This window comes from Taurulus bubalis (assembly GCF_910589615.1).
Source record: "Taurulus bubalis genome assembly, chromosome: 10".
In the NCBI taxonomy this organism is placed as follows: domain Eukaryota; kingdom Metazoa; phylum Chordata; class Actinopteri; order Perciformes; family Cottidae; genus Taurulus; species Taurulus bubalis.
Window position 1 is genome coordinate 1270029 of NC_136598.1, and position 25000 is coordinate 1295028.

A 25000-nucleotide genomic window follows, 5' to 3' on the forward strand; every position below is an offset into this window, starting at 1 on the left:
CACATCAAGTAAAAGCATTTCTAACTACAGTGGATAGGTAGCCCTTTTAAACTCCTACTCTCTTTCTCTGAACACACCAGGGGCCGGTTTTTCAAAAGTAATCTGATCGGATCAAATCTTGAAAATGGGTTTTTCAAGAAAAAAAGGATTCAGAAATTGGATTGGATCACGTAATCCAATCTTGTTGTTGATCCGGATCAAACCTTGAGTTTGGGTTTTTCAAAACTTTTTGGTAGGATTGGGATCATTTTGATCCCAAAAATCAGGATTAAACTGATCCCAGCAGGAGGGTGGATTCATGGTGGATATCAGTAATAAAACTAGGTAACTAAAATTGGTTAGTTAAATAATACAACATTTATATCATGCATTTTACAGTATTTATATTTATTTATCAATTTCACTTGAATTGTTCAACAGGAAGTACATGAAGTCGGTAGGCTACGTAGGCTAGCAACCTTTCAGTACAGCACATTATAAATTATAAATATTTCGGCCCCATGAATTAATCCCCCAAACTGTCTTTGTTCATAAAACATTAATCACACTGACACAATCATCAGTCATGGACTTATCAAAAATAGTGTCTAACAATTGCATCTCTTATTGGTCGTCCAGTCGGGCCCTCATTCTGACAGAATGCCGGAGGTTGGTCAGTGTCTCCAATGGGCTCAGGTGCATCAGGGACGTCATCACAGAGAAGGACTTTGCGCCTGGTCGCGATGTTGTGTAGGACAATGCAAGCAAGTATTATGTTGCATGCTTTCTGTGGTTCCACTCTCAAGTAGTTAAGGCATGCAAAGCGTCTCTTCAGAACTCCATTGAAGCGCTCAATGGTGCATCTTGTTTTGCAATGAGCAGTGTTGAAGCGTGCCTGCTCAGGCGTGTTTGTATCCAGAAAAGGGGTCATCAGCCATGGTAGAAGCGGGTATGCACTGTCTCCTAATATGATACCATTTGGTCGGTTGGTTTGGAGCTCTTTATATACAGTGCTCTCCCTCAGGATGTGCGCATCATGGACAGACCCAGGCCATCTCACAACGCAGTTTGTAATGAGGAGCTCAGCGTTGCCCACATGTTGAACGTTGATGCTGTGTCTCCCCTTTCGGTTTACAAACTCCCACTCATTCTCATGAGGTGCTTGTATGTGCACATGGGTGCAGTCGATTGCTCCAATAGTATTGAGCATATTCCCCAAAGAAAAAAATTCTGCTTGGCCTGGATGATCTGGTCATCCTTCGGAAATTAAACAAATTCATTAATCAGGCTGGCCAATGTAGTTGACACACTTTTCAGAACATCAAACAGTTGATCTTTCCACACCCATGAAGTCACCCACAACTTGGTAGAAAGTCCCACACGCATAGAAGCGAAGAGCAATGAGGACCTGTTCCTCCACAGACAGACCATGATTTCCTTTCCATTCTGTGTTGGAGGTTGGGCCTGATAAGGTCCACAATATACTGAATATCAGCTCTTCCGAAGCAAAACCGAGCATACAGCTCCTCATTGGTATATTTCTTCAGTGGATCTAGAATAGAATAGAATACTTTATTGTCATTGTCACGAAAACAACGAAAAACAGTTTAGCAGCTCTTACAGTAAAGACAAACATTAAAAACAACCATAGAAATATCCACATCACAAGTAGACAGATAAATAAGTGGATCATCATAAAGTGCATATGCCATTGAATATTATATATCTATACGCTCAACATACACTCTCTCCTGTGGTGGCGATGTCATGTCACTGCCTCTCTGTAACCTTCTCTCTGAGTCCTCTGAGAAAGGCTGAATATACATATGGCTGTGTAAATTGGTCTTCCCAAACACACCTGTTAGCTTAATTGCTTTGGCTTGTGTTCAATTAATCGAATCATACCCAAGGCCTATAAAATGATGCTTGCTACATCAAAGCGGTGGAACCATGGACTCAAAAAGCCCAAATTTCTCTGCTGCTGAAACCCACGCCCTACTGGAGGGTGTTAGGTGCCATTATAGGTCATTGGTAGGATCTTTTAGTTCTGCCAAGGGTGGTGAAGTGAGCAGTAAAATGAAGAAGGAAATTTGGGCTGAAATCACACAACATGTGAATGCCATGGGGTTTGGCCAGAAGAGGACAACAGAAACTAAGATTTCGGTGGAAGAATCTTAAGGCCAGGGCAATAAAAGACAATACTGAAGCCAAGAACAGCCAAACAGGCAACAACCCATATAAGAGGGGTGAATATATATATATATATATATATATATATATATATATATATATATATATATACACAGACATAGTCCTTGATATTATTGGAGGTGAAAAGTCGGAAGCTCTGCATGGGATCCAAGATGTTGCAGAGGATGGTGAGCCTGTGATGACAGCAGAAAGTGAGCCTTCTTCAGAAACATTTATTCTTAATCTCAGCCCTGTAATCGAGGGAGAAGGTCAATCACGGGTGGAGCCAGAAGGCCTAGTTCCCACAGTAAAGTATGTATTTATTTATTTGTTGTAGGTCTCAGATGAGCGGACTGCCTGTTTCCAAGAAATGGACAATGAAGGGGGATGTTTATATTGTTTGTTTGCTGTTCCGTTCAGTCCTATTTTCTGTTCAAATAAAGCATATTGGAGTGACCCCACACTAGTCTACCTGTTGTTCTTTACATAGCTACATTGTGATAGTCCCATTTCGACCACAGGTAATCCAGATTTGGTAATCCTGAACAGTTTGAATTTTCAGATTTCCATTAAAACTTTTGAAAAACCGGCCCCTGGAGACAGCACTGCCAACTACTGTGGACAGCTTCACTCACTCACTCACTCACTCACTCACACACATTCTCATTTCCAACTCATCAAATACAGATTCATGATCAGTGGCCCTCGGTGTCTGACACCATTCAGAGTCCAAAAGCAGACCTGAGTGTCCCAAACAGGGGATAGGTTTTAACTCGACCAAGCAGGAGTTACTGTGGAGGTAAGCATCGCTAACAGCAGGAGACCACGCTTTCTCTCTCGCTCTCTCACACTTTCCTTTGCACATGTTCCCCGTGGAGGTGCGACCGACCACAGTGGACAGTTATCCTCGTGTTCGCCCTTTCTGTCACTTCATCTAAATGTCTTTTTTGCCTCGGTCTCTGCATCGCGTATGCTCGCTCGCTCTCTCTCTCTCACACACACACACACACACCAAATTTAGTTTTTGGTCAATAGGAGGTGACAGTGACCTTCTCCTGTCCTCTCAGTGCCTTTCCTTCCTGTGTCAGCTTCAGCTTCTTTTGATTCTCAGTGTCCCAATTCCATAACACCAGCCCTTTGTAAGCAGGGTTTCAGTAAGTTGTTCACCACTTGGATCTATATACTGTTTTAGTACACTCCATTTTGAGTGTGATGTTGAGTCGTTCACAGCTGCAAAAGTTTGGGACTTAGACCACCGTCTAACTTTACTTAGTTAGGTTTTAGGAAAAGCCTGTGGTTGATGTGAAATAAGAAATCAAACATCTTTAAGCAAGTCAAGTCTTCTGGAAGTTGGAAACAATACAACTGGTGCAAAGAGTGTGGATATACGTGGACTGGATGATTGTGCACAGTATGTTTACTGAATGTTCAACGTGTGGGATTTACGTAGACGGTGTGAGATGATAATTGCAATTTATTGACCGAAAAAAACTAAAATGATTATTCATAACGGTAGCACTGTCGATGTCTCACTAGAGCAGGGATGGGCAATTCATTTTCCCAAGGGGCCACATGAGAAATTGGGACAGTTGTGTGCCGAACCAATAGGCTGAACTGAATTCAATTAATTCAATATTAATGTTATTACATTATAAAAAAACAGTAAATTATATGGTTTTGAGCTGCTACTGGTAAGAATACATGTTACAATAAGGCTATGAAAATATGTGAAATGTTTTCTTTTATTTCAGATACCTTTTAAACCTTACCCTAAATATGTATGTTAAATACCAGCAATTGATTACTTTTATACAAAAGCAATAAGTGCTTTTGATGTTTTTCAGTTCAGTTTTTCTTACTCAGTGAGAAAAGTCCAGTCTGTGTTGGCTTGAACAAGAGCATGAAGTCTGGTTGAATGAGGTGGAGATGTGAAGGACAGCTGACGTACCAGTGAGAGAGGATCTGATCTGTTGAACTTCAGCACTAGAATGTTTGTTCTCATGTGTAGGTAGATCCAATGTGAGGAAAGTTCTCCTCTTTGAGAGAAGAGTAAAGATCCAGAAGTGATACTGGCTTAAAGTGCTCTGCCATAGTGTATCAGACCGCTTTGCGCATGCTGATCTTTTCCATCTGGACGCGGAGTGAGTCTCCTGCAGCAAGAGGCTCCGGTGAGACTGACCTGTGAGAGCTTCGGGCTCGCGGCAGCACCCGCTGCTCGTTGAGGACAGAAACTGCATAACAATACGCGCTTCGTCAAGTTGACAACACTGGCTGTCGGTGAGGCTGCGTAAGCGCACGCACATACATATATCACCTTCAAAGTAAATGCATTTATGGCGTGCATCTTATTTATTTATTTTTCATTTTTTATTCACCTCACGCGGGCCAGACTGGGAGGGCCCGCGAGCCGTAAGATGCCCAGGTCTGCACTAGAGAGTACAACACACTGGAGATCCTCCTCTGTATAACTTTCTTTGTTTTCTTCACAGCTTGTATAAGCAAAGTTTAGTTGTGTTCAGTACAGTGACATGATAGAATTCCCCAGAGGAACAGCATTTTTCTGGGACTTTAAGGGCCTTCAGTGACACGACTCCGATCCAACCGTTCAATATGTCAACTGTCACAATCTCAAATGCGTGAGATGACCACACTTTGTAGGTCTCATCCACCTTGAAGCCTGCTAGCTTAACAAAGCACAGATGAGCTACAGCACTAACATGTATGAAAAGAATCACCACGTGTTGACTCATCGGGCCGGATGATGACACGTAGCTGCAGGGGAAATAAACGCTGCATCTGCTCAAACCGAACCATGACGCAGAACAATAGCAACTCAACCAACCGCCGGAGCTCGCTTACACTGCATGCGCCTCTGGTGGGCGGCATGGAAAGTCACGGATCCTCCGTGCGCTCCTGTAAACATGGCCGGGCCTGAGGTGATTACAGGCACCAGACATACATGTCACATACAATCAAACCGCATTTGAAGTTAAACGCTGCCATTCTTTGGTAAATGTCTACACAGTAAGGACATGAATAAATCAAAAAGATTTGCTGCTGGTGGTGCAATCGGATCACTGTCGGTCCACATTACTGTTTTTGTTTTCTGTGCTTCGTGCTCCTTTTTCTTTTTTTTTTCCCCAGGACTGCGGCGCCTGTTCATGCCACATACACATGTACGCCCGCAGACGAGCTGGCAGCACAGCCGCAGGTCCACTGCTGGATATGGAGCAGCTGAGCCGGAGCGAGTCTTATCCCATCAAAACAATAGGCTGTTAATTGATGTGAGCTTCTTAGCCAAGCTGTCATCTCATCTGTACGTGGGTTATTATTGTCGTTATTATTCATGAGTCTGTTAAATTGAATCCGGGCTTGTTTGCAGAGATGTTTAGGACCTAGTTGGCCAGTAAAAGACTGGACAGTAAAAAGGAGTAACAAGTGGTAACAAAACCAACCAACCGACTCCCTCTGCCGTTCACTAATTGGCATGTTACATTTTGTTTACCTCACAACAGAAGCGTAACAATGACACATGGTGGCTCTAGAAAGGGCTACATGTCATCCCCCAGACATATCATTGATCATACAGGCAATTAAATGGCCATTGTGACACGGCCGACACAGGTGGAAATCTCCGGGTCTGAACAGGAGAAGCCAATGTGGGAGTTCCTTAAACTTGCATTCTCTCTGGTTGCATACAAAGTCTACGAGAAAATGACCCTCATTCTCACTTGATTTATTTAAACAGGGATACAGCAGGCCAAAGTGTCCCGGGTTAAGATACTGAACCCCAAACTAACCCCAAAGACCGTGCCATTGGTGTGTGTGAGCCATCATTGTGGTTGAATGGGTGTAAGTGCATAAATGCAAGTCAAGTCACCATTTAGTTAATAATTGTTACTATTTTGAGTCAAATAGACAATAAAGCAGGGTATGCTTTAGGGCAGGGCTACCTTGTGATTGTTTGGGAGTTGTCCCTGTTTTTAATCGTAGAACTTAAATCCTTTAACCCATCCCCACACATTTTGTCTGACAAAGTTTTGCCTGACTCAGTCAACCCTGGCTGACTGACAAACTGATGCTTCTTCTATGGAAAAGATTGTTTCCCTAAACCAGCTCATAGTTAAAAAAAACAAGATGGCGTCGGCCAAAACTGTAGTTCCCCAAAAGCAACGGGCGACGTCATGATGACCACGGCCACTTCTTCCACACAGTGGACTGTCAGACACCAGGCACGTGTTTGGCTGGTGAAGCTTGTTCCTTTCTCCCTGCCGCACTGAGTTACCTGTTTAGCCAGCGCTTGGCTCCACACCTAGCGCTCCGCTCCCTGTGACCAATGTGCTCGTGCTCTGATGACTACAGGATTCATCCTGTCCGGGTGAATGGCTCGCTTACCTGCACTGTGAAGAGAAACGACCGACCATTCACTCAACACGTGATGCAGTGCAAAGCGACATAGAAGTGAATTGGACGACTGAGCTGACAGCCGCGTAGGTTGATGCATAGTCTCTCACGGGCGGACTGGCAGCTCGTCATATTCGATCGGCGAGGTAACGGCCACACACAAGCGCGATGTCAGCGGCTTCATGGCCAGATCGCGGCAAAGCGTGGTGCTCTAGCATAAGTTCCATACTCTTGCATGCCCAGGCTATTTTATTTCTCATACATCTGCCATCACTCCTCTTGCGCATGTTCACTCATAATTTCCTTGCCATTGTTCAGGCTGTCAATCATTATATCAGCTGTTGAGATTGGCTGGTTTCCTCTATCCAACAACACAGAGACACAATGACATCATTAGCCGATCATCTTGCTGCTGTCTCTTTTAAATATGGCCGTCTCTCTACCTTCAGTACGTTCATGCTGCTGTTACGCTCACCTCCCCATCTCCACCCAGTCTTTGGAGATCCATCAACCCATGATTCTATCAGCATCCTAACCCTCCACCACCAAAGACTCATCATCACGTATCATCTGTGGATAATAAACAAATATCTTTTCTTCATCTGACTTGTCCCTCCTGGTGGAACTACCGCGTAAGAGGTTTCTCCTTCCTCAACGTTTTGGATATTTCTGTTGACATTCTCATGGTGTGAGGGATAAACAATAGCCACCACGTTCATTATGATAATTTTGGGGGAGTGGCTTTGGAGGGAGGCCAGAAACGAGGGCCGTGCTGGGTTGCCGACGTGGCTTTCTTATTAGCTCACTACTTTCATTGTAAAAGAGTTGGCAACACAAGGCTGTTTTATTCATTTTTCAGTTCATAGACACATCGCAAACGGTAACACAAAATATAACCGGAGAAAACAAAGATCAGGGACTGAGAAGTTTAAATTGTTTAACTAAAGGGTTAACAGACATATTGTATGTGTTTCCTGTATTTACTGTTTGTCAGTCACATTGTGCCAAATTTAGTTACTTTTCCCTCTGGCTCCAGAACAGAAAATAATTAATTTTCACATTTCCAGAGCCAATTATGCATGAAGTTGCCAGATTTTCACAAGGGACTGCTGGAAAGAAACATCTTGAGCACTAACTACAAACTGCATAACCACCCTGATCCTCTTAATGTCTGTCTGATGGATTAATTGGGGCTAAATACTACCAGAAGTCGTAGTTGGGGTGTAAGCCAAAGGCTAAGTACTGGGCTACATTCCATTTCATTGTTTGTTATCGTGGAAAGCCGGTTCAGATCCCCGATGACAAACATTGCTGTGTCGGAGAAACATGGAAAGAGGAAATGCATGTATGTATGTATAGTTGATGTATCTGCATAATAGAGGACAGGGAAACAAAGCCAGAAGAAGAGTGGCTTGCTTTGTATGTGATGGTTCATGTGTCTTGTGTGCATGTGTGTGTGCTTTCAGAGCCGGTGGAAGTTTTCTGGCTGGAAGCTGTTGCTGCTTGGCATGTCAATGCCGTCACAACTGCTAATGAAGACACAGGAGAGAACATGTCATTAGAGTCAAACATATCAACGCACACAGACTGGAGATTAAAAAAGATATACCTGTGTTCCTGTCCGGAAATGACAGTGGGTTGTTTTGACGTGACTTTCCCTCTTCCTGTTGTCTCTTCCGTCTTTTTCCGCTCCATCAGTGATGTTTCTTCGTGTTGTTGCTCTTCATTAATTGTTTGTTTCATTCCATTCTGCTCTCAGTCATTTTATCGGTGCGTCTCGAGTCTGCTTTTGGGTCCAACTAACTCAGCTGAAATGTAACAGTGGTGGAACCCCAATAATAACAGAACAAAAGGATATATTTTGGGCGGTGGGAGAAGCAGATATCAGGGGCATTACCACCAGCAGTGGTGTATAGTAAGTAGAAATACTTTGTTACTGTACTTAAGTAGTTTTTTGGGATATCTGTACTCTACTATTTATATTTCTGTTTACTTTTACTTAACTACATTTTGCAAAGAAAACTGGTACTTTTACTCCGATACATTTCCCCTGAAACCTTCGTTACTCGCTACAAAATCAAATCTATCTTTAGAAGAAAAAAAAACATCCGGGACTGTGGTGGAACACAGACTCCACCAAGCAGGTTTTGCGAATCACAATATTCTGCATTTGCCTCTACATCGTCCAGCGCTCCCAAACCTTTATGCGTCACGGACCGGTTACGTGAAGACAATATATTCACGGCCCGGGTCCGACCTCGGAGAGACGGGAGACAACGACACCCGACGTGTGTTCGTTATGTCCAGTCTACTGACTCTACTCCTAACTAAACCTTTAGTCCAGTCTACTGACTCTACTCCTAACTAAACCTTTAGTCCAGTCTACTGACTCTACTCCTAACTAAACCTTTAGTCCAGTCTACTGACTCTACTCCTAACTAAACCTTTAGTCCAGTCTACTGCTTAACCTATAACCCGCTGCACAAAGACAGGATGTTGAAATGGAAGCATGTTTTCGTGCTTTTTTGGCGATCTCAGGATACTCTGCCTTGGTTTTAATCCAGAACACCGGCAGAGTTGAAACAGACTTAAATTTCATTTTTAGAGTAACGTAACATCTTGACATGTGTCAAGGGGTTACGTCTGAGGTTACCACAGACGGATGTATCCTGTCATTTTTCACAATAAAACATATTTCCGGCCTTGATTTTTTAAAATGTAATTGTAATCTTTCATTCATTCTTTCTGTGCGGCCCGGTACCAAGAGACCCACAGACCGGTTCCAAGGGACCCACAGACCGGTTCCAAGGGCCCCACAGCCCGGTACCAGACCGAATGAGCATACTTATAGCCACACTGGGCCTCGGGTTAGGGGTTAGGGTTAAACCTAACCCTAACCCTAAATTGCTCCCGTAGCTGCGCCTACGGTGTATGAATGGTTGATAATCTGATGTGGCACCTTGCATGGTAGCTCCTCTCATCTGTGTGTGAATGGGTGAATGATGTCATGTAGTGTTCAAGTGCTTTGAGTGGTCGGAAGACTAGAAAAGCGCTGTACTTGCGGTGCGAAATGTGAAAAAGTTGCACAGAGACAAAGGTGTGCCCGTGAGGGCAGTAGTGTGCTGTGGAGTCTGTTGCCGGGCCCAGTCCTGTGGTTGTGAGATATGCGAGTGGCCTTATTGTAAAAAACGTTAGCCTTGGTGGTGTGGAGTGTCAAGCCGAGTTGATTGTCTTGGCTTGCATCCATGAAATCTTTTATAATGCGTATTGAGTCGGTGTAAGACCCTGGAGCATTGGGGGGTCCTGATTGCCACTGGGTATTTTGCACACTGATGTTTATAAATGTCTATTATTAGCTTGCCTGGTAATAACAGCCATTGTCTTGGAGTGCTTGTGTACCATTGACATCTGGCTTCTTATTATATCTAGTTCTACACCACAGATACTTCCAGAAGTGTTCTTTTGAGTTGAGGAGGTGTGACGCTGCTCCATTACAAAGTATAATTCTATCATCTGCATAAAAATACATTTATTTGCAGTACCATTGATGTAGAAACCTTTTAATGTTAACTGGGTCTCTTATGTGAGACACTACAGGTTCAGTGCAAATACCATGAGCAGTAAAGGATGACTTTGTGATTTCATGCTTCCAATGTGAATATTGGATTAACGTTAGCGCAGCATCATTCCAGGGATTTGTTATCCATGGCAACTTCCCTGTCTAACCTTCATCTTATGTTCATTTACTTTTCTCTTTTTTTCCTGTTTGTTTCTGTCTTACGGTTGCTGTATTGGATTCCGAGCAATTATATAGCAGCCCACACCTATTTGCTTTGTAAAGCTATAGTGGAGTAATATCTGCTTGTTGTGATCGAAGCCTCTCTGCTCTGTTTGCGTAGTCTGGCTGGCTGCGCGTGTATTGTAGTGCATGTAGTTTCTCCGTTGGGCTAGCTCAGGGGTCAGCAACCTTTCTTATCCAAAGAACCATTTTGCCCTTTTTTCCACCCAAAAAAAATTGTCTGGAGCCGCAAAAGCTATTTCATATCACAGCTTCTGAAGTTTTATATATAGTCATATTATATATACAAAAAAACTATAGTTTGTTGTATTTATGAAATTATAGAACAAGAATAAAGACAATGTTTGACATTGTATTGCTATTTTACCTGTTTATAACTATCAAACAAAAAATAGTAATTTGTCGGCTACATTGAGATCCATTAAAAGCACAACTATGCTGATCTTGAATACTGTCTATATGTGGCTAATGTGGTAGAGGGTTCACCCTGTAAACCACAAGGTAGCAGGTTCGATATCTGTCCTCGTCATGTGAGTTTTACATTTTAAACGCATATCTTTTGCTTCGTTTACATTGAGCGTCCTCACTACACTGGACTTTTATAGCACCGCAAACGGAGGAGGACGCATCCATCTTTATAGCGGACGCCTCCGTGTCTCATGAGCTGACACAGAACCAGAAGCAGTAGTGGAGTTGGAGACGTGATTCACTTCCTGAAAGTATATTTACTTTACTCAGTTTGCTGCAGCAGTTGAGGAATCTCTCTTCTGCAGCTTGATACTTTTCAGCAGATGCTTGTTCTGGAAGAGTCTTTCAACATTAAATGTTTTGTTGTTTGATAATTTCTCGCCACATATCAAGCAGACAGGTCAGCAGTGAAAGCAAATAAATATGTCCACGCAGCATTAAACGCTCTCCGTGACTTTTCTTTTTATTTAGCAAGGGTGGGGCTCTGAATCACGAGTAGCCACCTGCAGGGGAAGAGGCTTGACAGTGACGTAACAGAATGTGATGCACATTTAGAAATATTTAAACATTTATTTTTATTTTCAGTGACCCAATATCATCTAAAACTCCAAGATAAGAGGAGTTCCTTTAGAAATGCTATATATTTTTTCCACATTCCCCAATTGGTTTCTGTCTATGTAAATCATTTTTATGGTTTAAATAATAAACCTGGACTTCTGCCTCTGACAAAAACATCGTACAGGAAACATCGTACAACAAACAGAAATATGTTTACATATGAGGGTTAATGTCTGAAAAGGTTGAAACCAAAATCACTTAACTGAGTTCACTGATGGATTTCCAACTTACAAACAGCAAGCTCACGCATACACACCATGGGGGAGTTTTAACTTTAAATATAAAATTACAGGACTGCCTGCTTCGATTCTGTCGAAGCAGAACTGCCATCGAGAGGCGTCTTTATTTCAGGCTCCACCGCAGGAAGGACGGATCCCAGCGAGGAGCGCTACCGTGAATGGAAATGACAGCACTCTGTTAGGAGGCAGATTCCAGCTGCCTTGTCAGGAGAAGTTTGGGATTTGAGTCCACAACAAATTGTGTTTGAGAGAGAATTTAAAAAAAATCATCAGCTTTCCACCTTTTATGCTGGAAATAAAGCCCAGGGTTGAAATGGGTAAATATGTATAGGGTCGGATGGATTTCAGTGTGTGTGTGTTTGTGTGTCAGAGTTGAGTGGGGGAAACAGCACTAGAACAGGAGGGAAGGAAAGTGAGACTGAAGGAGGTTATGGGTGACAGAGAAAATGAAAAAAACAAACAAGCTCTGACTCGTTTTTCATCTGAAACCTTTCCTGCAGCGTGGGATGCGCTCACTCGTCGAACTGTTTCATCTATTGGTATTTATAAAGAGCCACTTAACATTCACTAAAGAAGCAGTGTCTGAGTAAGAACACCAACACAGCCGCTATCCAAGGCGATCAGGGTGGGAGGGGGGAACCAAGTCGAGATTGACAATTGTCAGTCCGTCAGCTGAAATGTAGAACGACTCGCTTCAGGTTGACGGGAGGAAGAAAAAAACGAGACAAATGATGAAGAAAAAGATGAAGAGGCCACCAAAAAGGTAGTTTTAACACGGGTGACCCAATGGTGTGATTTGTTAATGGGCCAATGATGCAAAACCCGTAGAGGGGAGCAGCAGGTCCGTCATACCAGAGCAGGAACAACTTGAAAAAACATAATCATAATGGTGGACGCATGATTAGAGCTCCCATCCTTTTTGTTTCGGTCGTGATAGGTACCCGTTGGTACCAACGTTTGGTGTGAGCACTTTCAACACTACACGTGATAAAGATCACAGTTCATCATCACATCCTTACAGCTTACTGTAAAACAGCAATACCTTTGAACGTTTGCCTTGACACATGCAACGTAAATGTCTAACTATTTACAGTGTGGACTTGTGTATTGGAACGAGGTAAAATAATAACTAGACACATTGCTGGTCATTGCTCATTGAGCTAAGATCAATGTGTTGCAGGAAAGGTAAACATAACAAGGGAATGTTGGCTGTGTGGCTGCTACTGCCGGAAGACGTTGCACTATATAGTTATACACCAACATTACCAGTAGTAAGTAAGCATGAAAAGCAATAGCTGTGTTTTTGAGGTAAAGCACATGCTCCGTGTTTCCCTGTGTGTGTGAGAGAGAATATAACGGTTGCATTGCCGTGTTTATTACCAGCAGTGGCAACAGTTGGCAGGAATGACTCCATGAAAGATTAAAGAATGATTTTTAAAATGTATCATCAATGTACCATGCATAACTATTCCCATCAAGTAACCACACAGTCATACAAGCCAGGAACACAGTGCAGTGTACACACTTTGATAATAGAAAAACAACTAAGTCACTGACACGATGCAGTTCTGCAAAGGTTACAATAAATATTAAACAATCCATCTTGCCTTGTTTAACAGGATTTCAAGACAAAGTGGGAAACATATTGAAAGTAAACAGTCATTCCAATATTATTAGCTCATCTGTATTCTTGCATTTTTCAGCGTTTGGTGGAGCGGAACATTAACCCCCCAAAATCACCCTAATTTATATAAAAGAAAATAAGACTAATATGTTGCCAACAAGCATTTGATTTTGGTGTGAACAAAACTTGAATTGTAAAAGCAGAGATCGGTTTAAACTCAACTTAGTCTTGAGTTTGACTAACATTTTATTACATAACACATTGAAGACCCCAAAAATATGTTTTGTTATAATAGTAATTCAATTTCACTGTTGAATTACATTAATTTAACCATCAGTGTTTGTTAATGGTCATAACTCAATAGCCAATTAATTGTTTTAATACATGATGATAAAATATGCCAATGTTGTGGGAGGAGTTTATATGTGTATGAAAGATGAAGAATAAGAAGGTTGATCAAGCCGGCAGGATAGAAGACAGTGCTACCGCTGGAAGACGTTGCAATATATATATGGCAATATTACACGTCGTATAATTGGGGTTCATATGCCACATAAAAAAACAGGCTGAAACTGAGATTGAGACCATAAATTCATGTTTACAATGTTTACTGAGGGGGAAAAAACACTTCTATACAACTAGAGGAGTCGCCCCCTGGTGGCCAGTAGAGAGAATGCAAGTTTAAAGACTTCAACATCAGCTTCACTCTTCAGAACCGGAAGTTGCCGCCTGGGGACAACGCAGTTGCTAAATCCCCGTATTTTAGCAGTGCAGAGTGGCGGCTGTGATCTAGCTAGTGGGGCACGCCCACAAACATGCACTTCAAGCACGCCCGGCCGTGTCAATGGAGCGATGAGAAGCTCGGTTAACAACACAAACACACACGGATAACGACTTCCTCCTCTGCTCAGGTAGACATTACTCCACTATATCTTTATCAAGCCATTTTGTAGATTGCTCCTGTCACGGCACATAAAGAGAGAGGGATGAAGAGAAAGAGGTGGAAGTGTAATTGTGTTTCCTGCTCGGTTCTGTCACCCGTCTCTTTCTAATTATAGGTTGACATTTCACCATTTACAGAACAACACAGTGATGGATAGGTGTGTGTGTGTGTGTGTGTGTGTGTGTGTGTGTGTGTGTGTGTGTGTGTGTGTGTGTGTGTGTGTGTGTGTGGTCTGTCCCATTGTATTGGGCATTGGTCTTTCTATTCATGTTATGTCTGCCAGCAGTTTGTGTGTCTATGTCAGGGTCAGTGCGCTGTGTTGTGTCTCTCACTGTGTTTGATCCCCTCTGTTAATCCACCCTGTTGGAGTAGACCTGGCAAACACTGAACTAAAAGGACCATGACACTAGTGGGAGACACAGATTTAGAGCAGACACATCACCATCAGTTGCTGATATTTTGGTGATGAATAAGTGATGTGTTCAGAAGAATACTTTTCTCCTGGCTCCCACCTCCTCCCTCCCCGAGCTGTGAGGAGAGGTAGGAGGAGGCATGCTTGACTCCCATCCAAAGACGCACTCCCTGGGGTGCTTTGTACATGTACGCCAAACCACACACACCTCCACCCTCCCTGCACCCCGACCCAAAGCCTGCTGAGAATAGATCAATGCCATTCTGTGCTTCCAAGAGATGATTTAGTCAATTTTGGGGATATTTTCTCAACTCTGTGTGCTTTGGTTCTCCTTCCCATATTCTATATTTGTCTATCGTGATGACTCCATCTAGGAGGAAAGAATTTGGAATGTCAGGTATGTATAAGCCGTCCATTTTTAATCGGCTGTGTGAGGATGGAGTGAACGGATAGTGCAAGAAAGGTTTTTATTTATTTTGACTTTCTTTTTTTATTGGCACGGAAAAAGTTTGCATTACCTTCGAGAGAGAGGTAAAATAGATCAGGAGGAGGGCAGGTAGGTAGAGCTATTTTCAGGAGGAGTGACAAAAGTTGCGTGAGCCATCTTGGATTTGAAGGGGGCGTACAGTATGTCCAGCTCACCAAATGCAAATCACTTCTGAATATTCAAAAGTAGCACAGATGATATTGTTGAGCGTTTGAGAAAGATCCACCTGATATGAAGCAACTTAGCCAAACAAATAAATCCACCTACAAACTGGAAAGCCCAAAGGCCGACGCCAGAATGCAGGTAAAAAAAACTATTTTGAGTGCAGAGGGCCTGAACCTCGAAGCAGGATTTTGTGGTCAGTGAGGTGTCTTCCTGGTTACACCATGAAGACACCTCTTCCTATGACGGTGGTATGCTTGAGATGACAGGTCAACGCATATTAAAGGAGCCTGCTGACTCAGATCACCAGATAATATGAAAAAAAGAATAATCCCGGCTAAAAGCAACACAGTTTAAACTGCCAGATGCAGAAGAGACAGCTGGGGGAAAAAATTGCAGACTGTGAATGCCATAATTAATGTGCTCGTACTATCACTGCCCATCTCGTGTAGGATTATTTCATTATGACCCAAACATTTCCAATAGTGTTGAAAGGTACAAATGTAAATGTTTATTTTAAAAAAGATCGATGTGATCATTTCCAAAATTAACATGTTTTTATCTAACAAAATATTCAGCTTCCATCCATATTTCTTGGTGTGTGTCACTTTTGTCTTTCAGTTTTCTCAGTGAAAATGTTCTTTTTCAGTTTGGCCTCGTGGTCTAGCAGAAATCTAACAGCACCATAATTCAAATTTATATAACCACAGTAACACAAAATCAAATATTAATATTGTATATTTACTTATGTGTGTCACCGACATAAATCTTTAAAGGAGTTGGAAATGGATGGGAACGCCAGTCTCCAAACACCGATTTGGCCCCTTAATAAAAGATAATTTATTATCCCATAAATGAAAGCGTCATAATATACGGTCAGGCACCGTAAAAAAAAAAATGCCATGGCATGTCTAGGGACGGCTATCAAATGACAGACATGAACATGAGAAAGAGATAAGCTCCGTTATAAAAACGACCCTCTCAACTACACACTTCCATAATTTCTGCTCTGCTGCGGTCGTGTGATGCGTGTGCTAATTTTATCATCTCAAGCATTTTGTCAGAGAGGCACTTCTTCCCACGGACTGAGTGTCTTTCGAAGTTTCGAGAGAGAGAGAGAGAGAGAGAGAGAGAGAGAGAGAGAGAGATCCCCTCACTGCAGCTGCGCCTCATTCGGGGCCGTGTGTCAGGCGAGTTAAACACTCGTCGGATATCAAACTGAATATTTAATCAACCCGTCTCATCGGTGTAGTGATGAATAGCAGAGCCCCATTATTTCCCCCCTCTCCCACATTTACCCCCTTTTCCCCTTTCATCATCCTGCCGTACGATTCTGAAGCACTCAAACTTTTGTTCCCTCTCCTCACTTAAAGTACCTGAAACGACATCAGAAGATGAACCTCTCCTGTCAAACAACTTATTTATAATAATATTTCCTCTTACGTCTCCTGCTGTGATTTAATCCCCTTGAAATACAATGTTCTGTATGTGCAGCTGAAAACCAGACATGGAGTGATGCTTAAGCATACCGACAAGTGAGAAGCCAGAAGGAGAAGATATGACTCTTTAGTTCCTAAAATGACATCTGTTATCTAAGTTGTTGATTATTCTTAATTGATTTATACAGTTATTGTTTCAGGCCCTCATCTCCTCTGATTCCCTTTTTACATGTGAATGGAACATTGAGGGGAGTTTGATCTCGACAACACAGCGGAGCAGAGAAGAGGGGTGTGTTATGGATTCTGTGTGATCACTGGAGATGTTACGCAATAGCTGAAAAGATGACATTGGGCCTCGTGCAAGTAGCGTTATTAGAACAAAGTTCCTCTTAGTTTGTATCTTTTATTTGTTCCTACTTTGTTCGTAACCCATTGATTTCTGGGATTCAACAACCTTTTCTTTATTTTTTACGAGTGGTCGAAAGCAAGTTAGGAAAGGAAACTTGTTGTGTTCACAGCCCACAACAAGGTCCAACACAAGGAAACATGTGTTTTCAATTTAAGCATAAAAAATGCATGAATATCATAAAATCAAATATAGATTACTATGTAATAGAGTAATTTTAATGATTGCATTGTTGCAATTCTGGAGGAAAAGCCTTGGTCAGACATTCAACCACCAAATGGCTGACATATTCAATGCTTTGGCCTTCCAGGTCTTTGATTTTCCAGTAACGCCAGTACTGTAGAAACATGGGGTACTGCTGATTTCAATGGAATGAAAAACGCAACAATTCTTTTTTTGGGGGCATGTTGGAGTATTTGCACATGGCACATCACTCTTATATAGAGGGGAGTTACCGATGTGAACGGTTAACAACTGGCATTCATCATTCAGCACACCTGGGTCAGAGCGGGTTGGAAGGTGTTGAACGTTCGGTGCCTCTGCAGTGAACTTCTCAACCGTGAGTAACAACAACAAAATGACAGTACATTATTAGGATCTGAGCGACTGACTTAGTCAGTCCGAGAGGACCCTGTTGAAATTGCAAGGATTCTTATTCTGATCTACACTTCACATAGAGAAACATGATGACATATACATATATTTTATTGGAATTTCATGTGAAAGACCAACACAAAGTGTCACACAATTGTGAAGTACAAAGAAAATTATACATGTTTTTAAATTTTTTTCACAAATAAAAAACTGAAAAGTGCAGTGTGCAAAATTATTCAGCCCCCCTGAGTCAATACTTTGTGGAACTGCCTTTTGCTGCAAGTCTTTTGGGGTATGTCTCTACCAGCTTTGCACATCTAGAGTCTGAGATTTTTGCCCATTCTTCTTTGCAAAACAGCTCAAGGTCAGTCAGATTAGATGGAGAGCGTTTGTGAACGGCGGTTTTCAGATCTTGCCACAGATTCTTGATGGTATTTAGGTCTGGACTTTGACTGGGCCATTCGAACACATGAATATGTTTTGTTTTAAACCATTCCATTGTAGCCCTGGCTTTATGTTTAGGGTCGTTTTCCTGCTGGAAGGTGAACCTCCACCCCAGTCTCAAGTCTTTTGCAGACAGGTTTTCTTCCAAGATTGCCCTGTATTTGGCTCCATTCATCGTCCCATCAACTCTGACCAACTTCCCTGTCCCTGCTGAAGAGAAGCACCCCAGAGCATCATGCTACCACCACCATGTTTGGCAGTGGGGATGGTGTGTTCAGGGTGATGTGCAGTGTTAGGTTTCCGCCACACATAACGTTTAGCATTTAGGCCAAAAAGTTCAATTTTGGTCTCATCTGACCAGAGCACCTTCTTCTACATGTTTGCTGTGTCCTCCACATGGTTTCTGGCAAACTGCAAACGGGACTTCTTATGGTTTTCTTTATAACAATAGCTTTCTTCTTGCCACTCTTCCATAAAGGCCAGATTTGTGGAGAGCTGTGGATCTCTGCAGTTGGTCCAGAGTCACCATGGGCCTCTCGGCTGCATCTTTTGTGAGTGCTCTCCTTGTTCGGCCTGTGAGTTTAGGTAGACGGCCATGTCTTGGTAGGTTTGCAGTTGTGCCGTACTCTTTCCATTTCTGGATAATGGATTGAACAGTGCTCCGTGACATGTTCAAAGCTTGGAAAATCTTTTTATAGCCTAACCCTGCTTTAAACTTCTCCACAACTTTATCTCTGACCTGTCTGGTGTGTTCCTTGGACTTCATGGTCCTGTTTGCTCCCCAATATTCTCTTAACAAACCTCTGAGGCCATCACAGAACAGCTGTATTTGTACTGAAATTCGATTACACACAGGTGGACTCTATTTAGTCATTCGGTCAACATTCAATCATTCAGCGGTCATCAGGCAACTTCTGAAGGCAATTGGTTGCACTCAGAGAAAAGGGGGCTGAATAATTTTGCACACTGCACTTTTCAGTTTTTTATTTGTGAAAAAAATTTAAAATCATGTATAATTTTCTTTGTACTTCACAATTGTGTGACACTTTGTTGGTCTTTCACATACAATTCCAAGAAAATATATGTATGTTTGTGGCGTGTAATGTGACAAAATGTGGAAACGTTCAAGGGGTATGAATACTTTTGCAAGCCACTTTATGTTCACATTGTCATAGAGCCATCTACTGGCCAAAGACATTAAACAAGCTCTTGTAACTCCACTGGACGTCCTCCAGTCTGCCCCAAACCTGTGGTGCTCGCTAAAGGTCACGGCCTGAGGATAAGCCTTTTTTTCACTCGCAGTCAAAGCGCCACCTACTGGCGAAAGGAAATCAGCGTTAGGTGACAACCAGCATCGGATTTACGGGACATTTACACAACGTGGTTTAAGCTTCACGTAGAGAGGCATGACCCGCGTTGTCGAGTGTGACGGCTAGCGCCACGTGGCGGATGCGGGAACCGGTGAAGTATTTCCAAAGCGTAATTTCCGCTTCACGCGCTCCATGAGGGTAAAAGATCGTCCGACCGGCGGGCCGGGTAAGCCGGCGCCCCCAAACGTGCCGGAGCAAGGACCCGCTCACAGCTGCTAGCAGCTTTAATTTGAAATGTATTCTCATCCTTTTTAATTTGCTAAACTGCCATTTCATGGACACATTTCCCCAAATTTCTCTGCTTCAGTCAGAGCAATGAAATAATGAAACATGGAAAAAGTGTCTCACAAATGTCCTCCATTAGGTCCTCCAGGTAGAGTGACACGTTGAAATGAAAGTGAAACCAAACACTCACTCACCGACACGCAGACGGCTGGAAACGAACCTGTCATCTTTTAATTTGCTTTTCGTTCTGCGCCCGTGCGTCTGTTTCTGTCGCTATCACTCGCCCTCCTTTTATCTGCCAGTCAGACAGACAGATGACTGTCCGGCTTTGCCTCCGTTTCTGATGACCAGTTTGAGTCCCTCTCCCCTGTTCTCTTCTTGCCTTCTCTTGCCGCTGGTGTCTTTGTGTCAGTCTCGCCATTCTGTTTCTTTTCTTCCTGTCGCGTTTTTATTTATTTCAAATGATGACAGGAAGTCGTGAAACAAAGTTGCATGTATGCGTTGCCCTCGCTTCGAAAAACGTCTCAGCTCTGGTTGATCCACCTTCAGCAAAAGGACAATTCCTGTTTCGAACAAATTAGACCAAACCTTTAGTTTTCAGTTTGCCGTTATCAGAGGTGTCAAATAACGAAGTACAAATACTTCGTTACTTTACTTAAGTAGAAATTTTGGGTGTCTATACTTTATTGGAGTATTTATTTTTCAGACGACTTTTTACTTCTACTCCTTACATTTTCACGCAAATATCTGTACTTTCTACTCCCTACATTTTAAAAATAGCCTCGTTACTATTTCATTTTGGTTTGTTTTCACTCCGGCTTGTCATCGTTCAAAAACACACACAAAAAAAACCTCTCCGCCCCGTTGCCCACAGATACGTGCGAGCGCACACAGATGAGCCCTGAACACACACCAGCGGACAGAGAGCGTCGAAAAATATGTCGCGTGAAAAGCAGACCGCTATATCTCCGTTTAAAACGTTCCCAGGGTGAAGATGGCAACAGCAGCTCTCATGTGATGAGCAACGGAGTTCTCCTCGCACCGGCGCGGCTCTCTGAACCCAGAGCAGCTCTCTGAACCCAGAGCAGCTCTCCTGCTCCAAGTGAAACGAGCCAAAGTGCTCATGTCTTCTACCTGAAGACATGAGCTTGCTGCTGGCTTCACATATTACAAAAGTATAAAGTACACAGATATAAAACTAAGTCATTAATAAATACATGGACAAATGCCTGTACTTTCGGGTAAATGGTTACGGTACGCCGTTAATAGGTTACGCTGCGCATGCGTGACGCTACGCAAAGTCTCTGTGAGCTCGTCTTTTCCTGCTGTTGCATTTCTCAAAATAAAAAAACAGATCTAAGCTCAATATTGAGCATGAATTGAGAAAGGCCATATCAAATCTACAACCCCGTTTATAACATGTGTAGTGGAAAGCAGCTCACTGCAGCCACTAATGCTGATACAACCTGATGGCTCACATATCTGCACTCATTCTGTTTTGTTTGGCAAAAAAAATAAAAGCTTATTGTTTTCCACAATGAGCTTTTTAGTAGTAACTAAATATGAGTTATTTTTTGCACAGATAGAACTTACACAAAACATTGTCTGATGGGGCAATCTGATTTACTTGAAAGGGATTGCAATTGTCTTTATTCTGTTATTTATAAAGCACAGATGAGTCACACAATTATGTTATTTACAGAAAACGTTTGAGAACCACAGCTTTAAGTGTTTGTGACGGAGTTGCCGCCGCCGCCTATTTTGCACATTTACAAAACTTATAGGCAGCTAGTTATCATGTCTTCCGCTCCATGAAACGCATGTTAATGCTCAGTAGTACACATATGGTACTTTAATGTATTTGCATTGTAATAAAATGTGATCATTTTAAATGGGCATATATGCAGCTGAAACGGGTAGCCTAGTGCATCCCACATTTTTCAACAAAACATTTTAAAACATTATAGTCATTATGGCCTTTATAAAAATTATTGTTTTGGGGGGAGGTGGGGTAGTGTACTATAGGCCCCTGAGACACGGCTTAAGAGTTTGTCCTTAATGGAAGAAAAAAAATGCCCTTACATTACTTTTGAAACCAGTACTTTTACACTTTTACTTAAGTAAAAAGCTTGAGTTGATACTTCAACTTTTAAACCCTAGTATCTATACTTCTACTTGAGTAATGAATGTGAATACTTTTGACACCTCTGGCTGTTATAGAACAGTAAAATGATTGCGCAAACATTTCCATTGTGAACATCAGAAATAGACGGAACAGAAAAAGGAATGAATGAAATGATACCTGCGTTCTCTCATTCAAAAGTTGACTCATGCTGACAGCAACCTGTTAAAGACATTGGTCCTTCTTTTCAGCAACAATTTAGCAAAATCAACTATGCGTACATGCATGTCAGTGCACCTGAGCGTGCCCCACTGGCTAGCTAACAACCGCCGCTCTGCATTGTGCAAATAAGGCGGTTTAAATGTAGCACCTTTTAGTCACAGATATAATTAGATAAATGACATTCAGCAACAATGTGTTTAAATGTCAGTATTGCTGTTTGACGTTAAAAAAAACCTTCACACAAAAGTAAACAAACACACACACACACACACACAGCCTACAACAATAAGACAAACTCTGTGACTCGACTGTACGAGTGTGTCTCTCTCTCTCACACTTGGAGAGCAGCGATTGGCTTGAATGACCATGTTTGCAGGGTCTTTTCAGGGTTGAGGGGTTTCTAGGGTCTTGTCAGGGTTGAGGGGGTTAACAGGACTTCAGAACGAGAGAGAGAGAGAGGCGGTTGCATTGCCAATTAGCCTCCGCTGTGACTTCACACTGACTGAAAGGATGCGAGGAGAGCTCGGTCAGGAAAATGGAACAGCACCCACATGACTTGCCGTCAATTTATTACAGTGTTTGCAGACGGAGAGAAGGAAGAGCGTGGAAAGAAGTAGATGGCAGAAAAACTACAATCTGACTGTAAAGAACTAAACACAAGGTTACAGAATTGGTAGAAATAAAAATGGTTATTGTTCCATCGCACTGCCATCTAATTTCTTCAACTAGGTCATTCCAGGATTATGGTTAAATCTAATAGACACGGATGTGTCCACTTTCTCTATGTTCAACCTTAAGCCCAATGTCAGAGGCAGGGAACTTTGTTGGACACTTCTTTGTTAAGATCTTCGTCAACACGCTGGAGGAATAATGTATTGCAACCTTGCTTAGCCGCCACCACGACCCTGGCTCGCAAAAGCCATTGAATGCATGGAAGAAGGATTGCATAACCACAGTGACATACTCAGTTTGACTCAATCATCAGCAGAAAGCAATGACCTTGTCAAAGGTCATCACCGTCACAGAGAGAAAGAGACAGAAGAAAGCCTTTGGATGTGATTGAACGTTAGCGGAAAGACAACAGCTCGATCTAAACCTTAAAAAGAGCGATATAACATGTTGAAACTCCCCATACAATAAGTGTTTTTCAACCTTTTTTGAGCCGCGGCACATTTTCTACAATAAAAAAATCCTGCGGCACACCAACAACTCAAACATTTACAGAATGTCACATTGTAGCATAATACAGCATATGTGGTAGGTAATTAGTGCGCTACCTACTGGCATGGAAGAGTATTCAGTGTTTCCCCTAGGTTTACAGCTTTAGGGGGGAGCGACTGACAGACAGGCGGACATACTACATCGTGGTACCTCACAGTACTACAAAGTAATACTTCACAGTGACTCCATCTGTGCTTTTATAAATAAGAAAAGAACATTGCAATAACTTTCAATTAAACCAGATTGCTCCATCAGACCAAAAAAAAAGTGTTATCACTTTGTTAGAAAAATTAAAATAAAGTTATATCCGTGCAAAAAATAACTAATATTTAGTTACTACTAAATAGCTTATTGTGGAAAACAACAAGCAATTTTTTTGCAAAACAGAATGAGTGCAGATATGTGAGCAACACGTTTTATCAGTATTAGTGGCTGCAGTGAGCTGCTTTCCGCTACACATCTTTTATAAACGGGGTTGTAGATTTGATACGGCTCTCAATTCATGCTCAAAGTTGAGACACAACAGCAGAAAGATGACCTCATGTAGGGAGATCTCATAAAGATCGGCTTTTGGCAAAATTACAAGAATCGGCGAGTCGCGCATGCGCAAGTGTGACCTATTAACGACGTACAGTAAAATCAGCATTTCCTCTTGCACCCCACCTGTAATAAATACTGCCCCAGTTTTATAAATACTGACTTAAAGGAAACATGGTGTTAATTTATTTTAATGACAATCACAAAGTGAGCAGGCTTTGTCACTGCAGTGTGTTTTTCGGGCTTTTGGAAGAATATTTCCAGAGCCTCTCGATATGCGATGTCAGAAGTGTCATTTATGGAGCTCCAGGTGTTTGTCTTGACCTGCAAATACATGAACTGTTAGGCTTTAAAAGTGAGAGCTCATAACTTAAAATAGTGATAGCTTAAAGCAGCAAATCTCATTGTGAAAAGCACGCAACATATTTTTTGCCGCTCTCTCTCTCTGTCCACTGTGTCTCTCCTGTGTGCAGCGCATCGGGGCGGAACTCCGCCGTGCGCGACACAGAGGGCAGAGAAGAGTTGTAGACAAACTACAACTCTTGGACAAGCTGCCGTGTACGATCAGTAACATACGACCGTTTAGTTTGTTTAATAGCAGAACAAGGTGCAGACCTGTTCTATAGGAAATTACTAGACCAGCCACTATATTGCAGGCTCAGACGCTCAACAATGGAAAATTATTTGCGGCAGCTAAATAATATTTTTTGGTACCAATTAAGTGAAATTTTCTCACGGCACACTGGTTGACAATCACTGTAATACACTGTAAAACAACCTAAGACCACATAGGTCATTTGTTCCTGCCCTCTACTAAGACCACATAGATTGTTTGTTCTCATCCTCTACTCAGACCACATAGGTCGTTTGGTCATTTGCACATTGGTGTTCCGCCGTGCGTAAGCTTGTTCAACCTTTCTGTTTGTTTATAGTGTTTTTTTGAAGCCTTGTCTTGTTTTTTAGTAGAATAAATTATTATTTTTGAACTGTTGCTGTGGCTCGTGGGTCCACTCTTTGAACCGCCACCTGACAACTTCACTACTGTTGAAGTTCTCACAGCCTTTTTTTCTTTTTATCGCATATCGGCAATTCATA

The 25000-nt window shown here is 42.2% G+C and overlaps 1 pseudogene across 1 annotated transcript in view; it reads right to left on the bottom strand.

The window, feature by feature from the left end:
• Positions 1-574: 574 nt before the first annotated feature.
• LOC306742049 (putative nuclease HARBI1) overlaps positions 575-25000 on the bottom strand; it is a 45934-nt pseudogene continuing 21508 nt past the window's right edge. The window contains exon 2 of the transcript in view: positions 575-1531. The product of the transcript in view is annotated as a putative nuclease HARBI1 (transcript). The remainder of the gene's footprint in view (positions 1532-25000) is intronic.